Source organism: Myotis davidii, unplaced genomic scaffold, assembly GCF_000327345.1.
Source record: "Myotis davidii unplaced genomic scaffold, ASM32734v1 scaffold223, whole genome shotgun sequence".
Classification (NCBI taxonomy): Eukaryota; Metazoa; Chordata; class Mammalia; order Chiroptera; family Vespertilionidae; genus Myotis; species Myotis davidii.
Genome location: NW_006294609.1, coordinates 2,388,704 through 2,398,035, shown reverse-complemented (window position 1 = coordinate 2,398,035; position 9,332 = coordinate 2,388,704).

Below are 9,332 nucleotides of genomic sequence, written 5' to 3'. Positions count from 1 at the left end.
CTTTCCCTTCCTCTCTGAAATCAATAGAAGTTTTTAAAAATTTTTGAATCTTTTTGTTGATTTGCTAGGTAACAGTGGTGTCTCACTACTTAGGATTGTATTTCTTTGATGTTTACACAGTTGAACCTTAAGAATAGTAAATGTGAGGCTGACATTGCAAGCAGAGCCCATAGCTGTATCCTTGGGCATAAGTGTGCAAGGAATGGAAGGGTCAAGGGGTGGCACTAGACCGTCACAAATGGAAATGAGCCGCCTGCCAAACCGTCTCAAGCTCAGCCATAATGGTTCTTTTCCAGCCCTAACACCCGTGTGCTTGCCCAGAATACAGACCTCAGGTCAGGGGTGGGGAACCTTTTTTCTGCCAAGGACCACTTGGATATAACATCATTTGGGGGCCATGCAAAATTATCAGCTTAAAAGTTAGCCTGCTAGTCAACCAAGGACCTGTATGCGTATATGCATGGCCCATGGACACAGACAATGGGGCAGTGAGGTCCTGGGGTGGGAGGCGGGGGTGGGCAGAAAGGGGTCAATGGGGGGAAAAAAGGAGACATGTAATACTTTCAACAATAAAGAACTATTTAAAAATAATTAACAACTAACCAAAAAAAAATGAGCCTGCTATATATAGTCAAACATTTAATTAACTCACTGCTAATGCCTGGGCAGGACCAGACCAAATGATTTCACGGCCTTAGATGGCCTGCGGGCCAGGTGTTCCCCACCCTTGTCATAGGTAAAGGGTTAGCTTCTGGTATGCCAGAGAAGTAATTTAAAAAAAAAAAAAATGCTTTGAAATTGATTTCAGAGAGGAAGGGAGAGGGAGAGAGAAAAACATCCATGATGAAAATCATCAATCAGCTGCCTCCTGCATACCCCCCACCAGGGATTGATTCCACAACCCGGGCATGTGCCCTGACCAGGAATCCACAACCTCTGGGTTCATAGGTCAACACTCAACCACTGAGCCACACTGGCTGGGTGAGAAGTAATTTTTTGAAAAATAATATATTTGAATTTATTTTAAGATAAGGTCATTTGAAGTTCATATATACAGTTAGCCAGATCTATTGTTATATTTATTACACCATTTTTATTAGCTATGATCAGTTTTCTAAATTATTCCACTCTTGTCTCCATACTATTGCCGAAATATATTTTTAAGACATAAGCCAGCCCTAGCCGGTTTGGCTCAGTGGATAGAGCATCAGCCTGTGGACTGAAGGGTCCCAGGTTTGATTCCAGTCAAAGGCGCGTACCTCGGTTGCAGGCTTGACCCCCAGCCCTGGTCGGGGTGCATGCAGGAGGCAGCCAGTCAATGTGTCTTCTCTCATCATTGATGTTTCTATCTCTCTCCCTCTTCCTTCTTCTCTGAAATCAATATATACACTAGAGGCCCGATGCACAAAATTTATGCAAGAGTAGGCCTTCCTGCCTTAGCCAGTTTGGCTCAGTGGATAGAGTGTTGGCCTGTGGACTTAAGAGTCAAAGGTTTGATTCTGGCCAAGGGCACATGCTCAGGTTGCAGGCTCGATCCCCAGTAGGGGGGTGTGCAGGAGGCAGCCAATCAGTGATTCTCTCTCATCATTGATGTTTCTATCTCTCTCTCCCTCTCACTTCCTCTCTGAAATCAATAGAGAGAGAGAAAAAGCGTAGGCGTTCCTTCCCCCAGCTGCCGGCACCACCTTCCCTCTGGCACCCGGGACTTGTGCTTCCCTCCGGCCCTGGCTTTCGTCCAGAAGGACTTCCGGAATGATGTCCATTCTAATTAGCATATTACCCTTTTAGTATTATAGATATAAAAAGAGATAAACCAAATATCCTCAATGCCTGACCTCACACTTCATTGGCTCCCCATTTCACTTGGCACAAAACCCAAACTGCCGGCTAAGGCCCATGGACCCCCTTGTTCCAATTAGAAACAGGATGCGTCCTAAGAAGATGAAATATTAAAAAGGCCCTTCTCTTGGTTGACCTCCAAAAAGGTATTCCCTATGGAGGGTCCCTTTTTTAAAAAAGCACTGTGTTTAAAAGCTGGCTCTTTACAACTCTGCTACCTGCCCGTGCGTGCTGTGGCTTAGGGTGTCCTGCCCCGCCCGTCTCTCTAACCTCAGTGCCTGCCACTCCCCCTTCCCCTGACCAGCCTTCCCAACCAGCCCAACCAACTTGCTATGACATTGACACTCCTTTGCAATACCACCCAGTTATCTTTGTTGACTTGTTGATTACCTCACTATTCATCATGTTGTCCCCACTTCCTGGAACAGCACCTCACATAGTAGGCTCTTAACAAATATGTATGAGCTAGGGGGATTTTGACTACGCGTGATCAGGGTGAAATATTTTCCTTGAATGTGTCATGATCCCATGAACTATTGATAGCACCTCCTTACACACAGACAAAAGGGGAAGTGAGCAACACCAAAATAAGTGAAGGCACTATATTTAATTTTCATGACTCACGCATTTCATCATCTCTTGTTTTGGATGAGGTGGCTAGATGTCCATGCTGTGACTACTTAGAGGAGAGAATTGTATTAGTAGGATATGCAGTCTTTTTTGTACGGCTTCTCGGGGGCCCAGAGATTTGGAAGCTATGTTTATTGTAAACACATTGGATTTCTCCCTTGAGCAGCTTTTGACATGTTTTTGAGTAAGAGAAAAAAACTAATTTTGGTGATCATGTCTATCCGGTTGGGGAAGCCACCAGGTTCTTTTTTAGTGGATGCTGGTGTCATAGGTACCATAGACCAGTGGATACCTTTTACATGCTTATGATCCTTATCAAAATCTAGAACATTCTAGGACCCCAGACGACTTACCTCGTACCCCTTCCTTGGAGTATACTCTCTCTCTCCAAAGGTAACCACTGCTGCGACCTTTATCATCATAGATTATTACATTTTCCATGGTTTTTAACTTCCTATAAATGGGCTGACCTAGAGTCTGAATTCATTACTCAACATTAAAAGATTCATCTATGAGTATTCAACTATTGACTGGTCATCATTAAAAAAGCAATTAAATGAGTAATGAGGTGTTTTTTCATTTAAATCAAACACAAATTTGGGAAACAACATAAATGTGGTCAGATTACATAAATAATATTAAAAATCTAAATATAAAAGAATAAATAATGAAAGATTCATCTATGCTATTTTGTGTAGCAGTAGTTCATTTTTAAAAAAATATATTTTATTGATTTTTTACAGAGGAAGGGAGAGAGATAGTTAGAAACATCGATGAGAGAGAGACATCGATCACCTGCCTCCTGCACACCTCCTACTGGGGATGTGCCCACAACCAAGGTACATGCCCTTGACGGGAATAAAACCCGGGACCCTTCAGTCCGCAGGCCGACACCCTATCCACTGAGCCAAACCGGTCAGGGCAGTAGTTCATTTTTTAAAATATGTTTTTACTGGTTTCAGAGAGGATGGGAGAGGGAGATAGAGAGGGAAACATCCATGATATTAATGATGAGAGAGAATCATCACTGCCTCCTGCATGCCCCCAAATGGGGATCAAGCTGCAACCCTGGCTTGTGCCCTGACTGGGAATCAAACCATGACCTCCTGGTTCATGGGTTGATGCACAACCACTGAGCTACACCAGCTAGGCTGTCAGTTCTTTTAATTCTACCCATTCTTATGGGAGACCTTACAGTATTCTTTTTTGTTTTTGTTTTTTCGTTAATCCTCACTCACCCAAGGTTATTTTTTCCATTGATTTTAGAGAGAGTAGAAGGGAGGGAGGGGAAGACAGAGAAAAAAACACACATTGATGTAAGAGAGACACATTGATTGGTTGCCTCCTACACCTGTCCAACTGGAGGCTGGAGATCAAATCTGCAACCCAGGTACATGCAGTTGACTAAAAATTGAACCCGAGACCCTCTGGTCCTCATCACAAAACCAAGATTGTCAACTCATTTCCCCCCAATGTTTTAAATATAGATTTGGCTCTTTTTTAAGTCTCAAAAGGATATATTACTCATAACCATACTATATTTCATAACTCAAAAGGAGAAGTGGTAATCTACAAAATTTCTTCCCTTCGTCCTCAATCCGTAATGTCACAAGTCCTGTAGTTTTGGTCACATGGAGCCAGAATATCTAGGAAAACTTTCCTCATCAAGTGATACGAAAGCATATGCTGGTGTTTCTCTCTCTCTCGATTGGTTGGTTGGTTTTAGAGAGGGGGTGAAGAGAGAAACATTGGTTTGTTGCTTCACTTATTTTTCATTCATTGGTTGCTTTTTTTTTTAAGGGAGGGAGGGAGAGAGAGAGAAACATCTATGTGAGAGAGACACATTGACTGGTTGCCAAACCTGCCCCGACTGGGGGCTGGGGTACATGCCCTTGACTGGAATCGAACCTGGGACCCTCAGTCCACAGGCCAACACTCTATCCACTGAACCAAACCAGCGAAGGCCCAATCTCTTGTGTATTTTAAAATATATATTTTATTGATTTTTTACAGAGAGGAAAGGAGAGGGATAGAGAGTTAGAAACATCGATGAGAGAGAAACATCGATCAGCTGCCTCCTGCACACTCCCCACTGGGGATGTGCCCGCAACCCAGGTACATGCCCTTGACTGGAATCGAACCCGGGACTCTTCAGTCCGCAGGCCGATGCTCCATCCACTGAGCCAAACCGGTCAGGGCTCTTGTGTATTTTAATTATCCCCTTGAGTCTATAGAAAAGCTAAGGAAATAACAGATTTCAAAGCACATAGAGTAACTGAGGGACAAATCTCAGAGAACAAGGTTTTATTCCTCTTTCCTCTTCCTTTCCTTGCAGCTGGCCCCCAGCAGGGCCCGCGCCCCCCGCCAGGCGGTTGGCCTGGGTTAGACTCGCTCAGTGTCCTCATCCCCGGGCCCTCTGAAAGTCAGCAGGGTTTTGTATTTTGTTTCTTCTTTTACTTTAGCCCGTTTACTCATTGTTTTGGAAATACCTCAAATTCCAGGCGAGTCAAGTCTCCTGGAGTAAACAGCTCACCTCTAGACAAGACCCATTGACTATTCTGAGTTCCCAGCTGAGTGGAAAAAACCACCTCCAAGATGTGAAGACAGGAGAGGAATGCGATTCCACAGCCCCGGGAGAGTCCCAGCGGAACCAACCTCCGCTCATTGTCGTGGCGGACACTTCCCTGCCACCTTTACCTGCAAACATTGCACCTTGATGAGCACAGATAAAGGATCTGTTTCCCTTCATCCGTCCGCCCTGGAACAGGTTTCAACCGAGGCGACTTCAGTCACTTATTTCCATAGTTTACACATTACACAACGACTTACGCCTAACTGCCAAGAAACACAGTGAGAGCAAGATCAAATCCAACCCTTCCAGTACTAATCCCTAACGTTAACCTTTACGTGTCCTCAAAACACCCCACCCAGGCCCATCACCCCTTCCTGAGGCCTTTCTGTGTGTGGGTAGAGCAGGAGCCGCACAGGCAGGGCTCTCGGGAACCACAAAGAGGTGAGGGACAGGAGAGGCGGAGAGAGAACCACCCTTTCTCTGCTTCCCCCCAGTCACAGGCTCGTGATGCAGGAAAGTCACCCCGACTTTGAAAAGGGAAGCGCTCACCTTCACCACGGAGAACTGACACCTCGCACAGAGAACGGGCGGCTTTTCTACAATGTTTGGTGGCATCTCGGTGTTCAACGCGAAGTTCTCGAATCCCAAGGGAAGCCACACACACTCTCAATGGTGTGGCCAGAGGTTGCATCTTGCCTGTCGTTCTCAGAGCCGACAAGCCTATAATTATTTCAGTATTGCACCTAAAGCAAGTCCACCCTGATTTTGTAATACTAAGACTGGCTAGACACAACAGGGAGGCTGAGACTGGGGTTCATTTGGGAATCAATCAATCTCTCTCTCTCTCTCTCTTTCTCTCTCTCTCTCTCTCTCTCTCTCTCTCACACACACACACACACACACACACACACACTCCATGTCTAACCCTGAGAATTAACTACTATTGGGAATTCTTCTACATGAGCTCTTTATAAACTGAAATGCCTTTGCCTTCCTTTTCCAGAACCTGGAAATCCATATCAATTAGGCTGCAAGTAACAGAAAACCCCACTAGAAACGGTTGTAAGAAAAGAAGGCATTCACTTACTACATTGCATCATCAGAAGTACAGAGCTCCCCTTCCCAGAGCTTGCCAAAGAGCCCAGGTTCTTTCCTTCTTTCTGCTCGGCCATCCTTTCATCTGCTTGCCTCCTCACACCACCAAGGGGCTCAGCTGCTCCAAACATTACACCCTTGGGCAAAAATTCCTCAAGGTCCTTTTAAAAAAATATTGAGGTGCAATTTACATGACATCAAATGAACCATTTTTAAAGTGAACAACTCAGTGGCATTTAGTCCATTCACAATCTTTGCAACCACCACTTCTATCCAGTTCCAAACAGTTTCATCACCCCCAATGGAGCCCCCATACTCACCAAGCAGTTACGCCCCATTCCCTCTTTCCTGATCCTGGGACTAATCTGGTTTCTGTCTCTCAGGATTTACCTGTTCTGAACATTTCGTATCATTGGAATCATAAAACATGGGGCCTTTCATGTGGCTTTGTTTGCTTAGCATTCTTTCAAGGTCCACCTACATTGTAGGATGTGTCAACACTTCATTCCTTTTTATAATATTCCATTGTATGGACCCACCACATTTGAAAAATATTTTTTTAAATTGATTTAGAGGGGAAGGGAGAGGGAGAGAGAGAGACAGAAACATCAATGATGAGAGAGAATCATTCATTGGCTGCCTCCTGCACGTCCCACACTGGGGATCGAGCCTGCAACCAAGGCATATATCCTGACCAGGAATCAAAGCGTGACCTCCTGGTTCATGGGTCCGTGCTCAACCACTGAGCCACGCCTGCCGGGTTCATCATTAATGTTTCTATCTCTCTCTCCCTCTCCCTTCCTCTCTGAAATCAATAAAAATATATATTTTTTAAAATGTGTGTTGGGAGGATATAGCATAATCCATTCCATCTTCCCCTTTTTCTGGTACATGCCCTTGACCGGAATCGAACCTGGGACCTTTCAGTCCGTAGGCCGACGCTCTATCCACTGAGCCAAACCGGTTTCGGCTCCCCTTTTTCTTTAGATGGGCATTTGCTTTGTTGCTCTCCCCTCCCTGTCCCCCCCACACACACACACACACATGAGCTCCAATAAACATCCTTATCCTTAACTAGTGGTCCTTTTATTTCTTTGGGACAGATTCCCAGAAGTGGGATTAATGAGTCAAAGGGTTTGTTTAGTTTCAATTGTAACAGATGTTGCCAGATTGCTTTCCGCAATGGCTGCAAACCTTCACATGTGTGAGCGCGCGTGCCCTTTCCTCCATATTCCTGGCAGCGTTCACTGTTGCCGCTTGTTTTTGTCCCTGTCACTCATGGATGCGTAGGGAGGTCCCATTGCTTCTCCCATTGGCACTTTCCTGACTTCTGTTGGACGTGAGGGTCTTTTTGTATGTGCACTGGCCGTTTGGTTGTGGCTGCCTATCGATGGGCTATTTATAGGCTAAGTCCATTTCTGTATGGGTTGTTTGTCTTGTTCAGGTCAGTCCGTAAAAGCTCTTTATATAGTGTCCACTGGCCTTTGGCTGAATTGCTCAGAAGTGATTGAGAGCACTGGCTCTGGGGCCGGCGGCCAAGGGTCACTCAGAACTCCGCCCCGGACCCGCGGTGTGACCTCGGCAAGTCCGTTAAGCTGGTTATGCCTCCGTGGGCTCACCTGTAGGTCGTCCCCGTCACCCTCGTCCTCACCATCCCTACTTCGTAGTGTTTGTTCTGGACATACCTGACTTAGTACCTGGAATGTACAGACCACGGTGCCCGGCGCGCAGTACGCTCCTCAACGGCAGTTGTGACGGTTATTTATGTTACAGATCTTTTTCCAGCGCCACCATTTGAGCGGGCCGTATTTATGGCATCGTTTGTCACACAAAACGTTTTAATGTTGACATAGTCAAATATGTCCAGCTTTCCTCCCCCAGCTCCTGGGTTCCCAGGCTTGGTTGCGAGAGCTCCCCGCTTGGTTACGTGATGAATTTCCTTCCTCTGACCATCAGAGGCACAGTCCTGCCCCTAAGCGCACAGTCACCCCGACTGCTCCCTCCATTTCTCGTCTTCTCCTTCACCCAGTAAGATGAGAACTTTAGAACACTTTTTTATTTAAAAAAAATGTTTTTTTAATTGACTTGAGACAGAGAAACATGGATTTTTAAAAACTTATTTGTATTGATTTCAGAGAGGAAGGGAGAGGGAGGGGGAGATAGAAACATCCATGATGAGAGAGAATCATTGATCAGCTGCCTCCTGCACGGCCCCTCCTGGGGATCAAGCCCACGACCCAGGCATGTGCCCTGATGGGGAATCGAACTGTGACCTCCTGGTTCTTAGGTCCACGCTCAACCCCTGGGCCACACCAGCCAGGCAAGAGAAACATGATTTGTTGTTCCACTTGTGGATGCGTTCATTGGTTGACTCTTGGATGTGCCCCGGCCAGGAAATTAAACTCGCAACCTTGGTGCATCCAGACGATGCTCTAACCAACTGAGCACCCAGTCAGGGTGGCTAGTCTTTTCTTCAAGCAGTTCCCTCCGAGCGCTCTATCATTTTGCTCTTTGTTCTGAGACGTTTCTAACACTCGATCTAATTTGGATCTCAGTAGAGACCCTGCTCTCCTTTAACTGAATTTCTTAAGTTCAAGAAATCGTGTGGTGTTGCTGGAAGAAATCCTTCCTGTGCCGTCTCTGGCTTTCCTCCTGTGCGCTGGTGTCTGGCTGTTTCAGTTCGACGGCAGAGCGTTCTAAGAGCTTCCTCTGGGCGCCTGCACCTCCTCCCTGGACTGCTATGGGCTTGGTCGGCTGCCTGGGCGCAGGGTTAGTTGCGGGGCCTTCCTACCGTGCGTAAGCCACACTCAGCTTCCACCCCATGGCTTGTGGTATGGGGGTCTGCTTTACTCACAACACTGCTGACGCCAATTGTGGGGGGGTCCCCCTACACACCAACCAGTTCTCCAGCTCTCTGGTTAAAAATAGCCATCCCGCCCTAACCGGTTTGGCTCAGTCGAACTGCAGACTGAAGGGTCCCAGGTTCGATTCTGGTCAAGGAATCGTGCAGGCCCTGGTTGTGGGCTCATCCCCAGAAGGGGGCATGCAGGAGGAAGTCAATCAATGATTCTCACTCATCATTGACGTTTCTATCTCTCTCTTCCTCTCCCTTCTTCTCTGAAATCATTTTTCCTAAAAAGAATGTTAGAATCAAGTGATACTGAGAATATAAAATTCTGCTCCTGAAGGGCAAGGG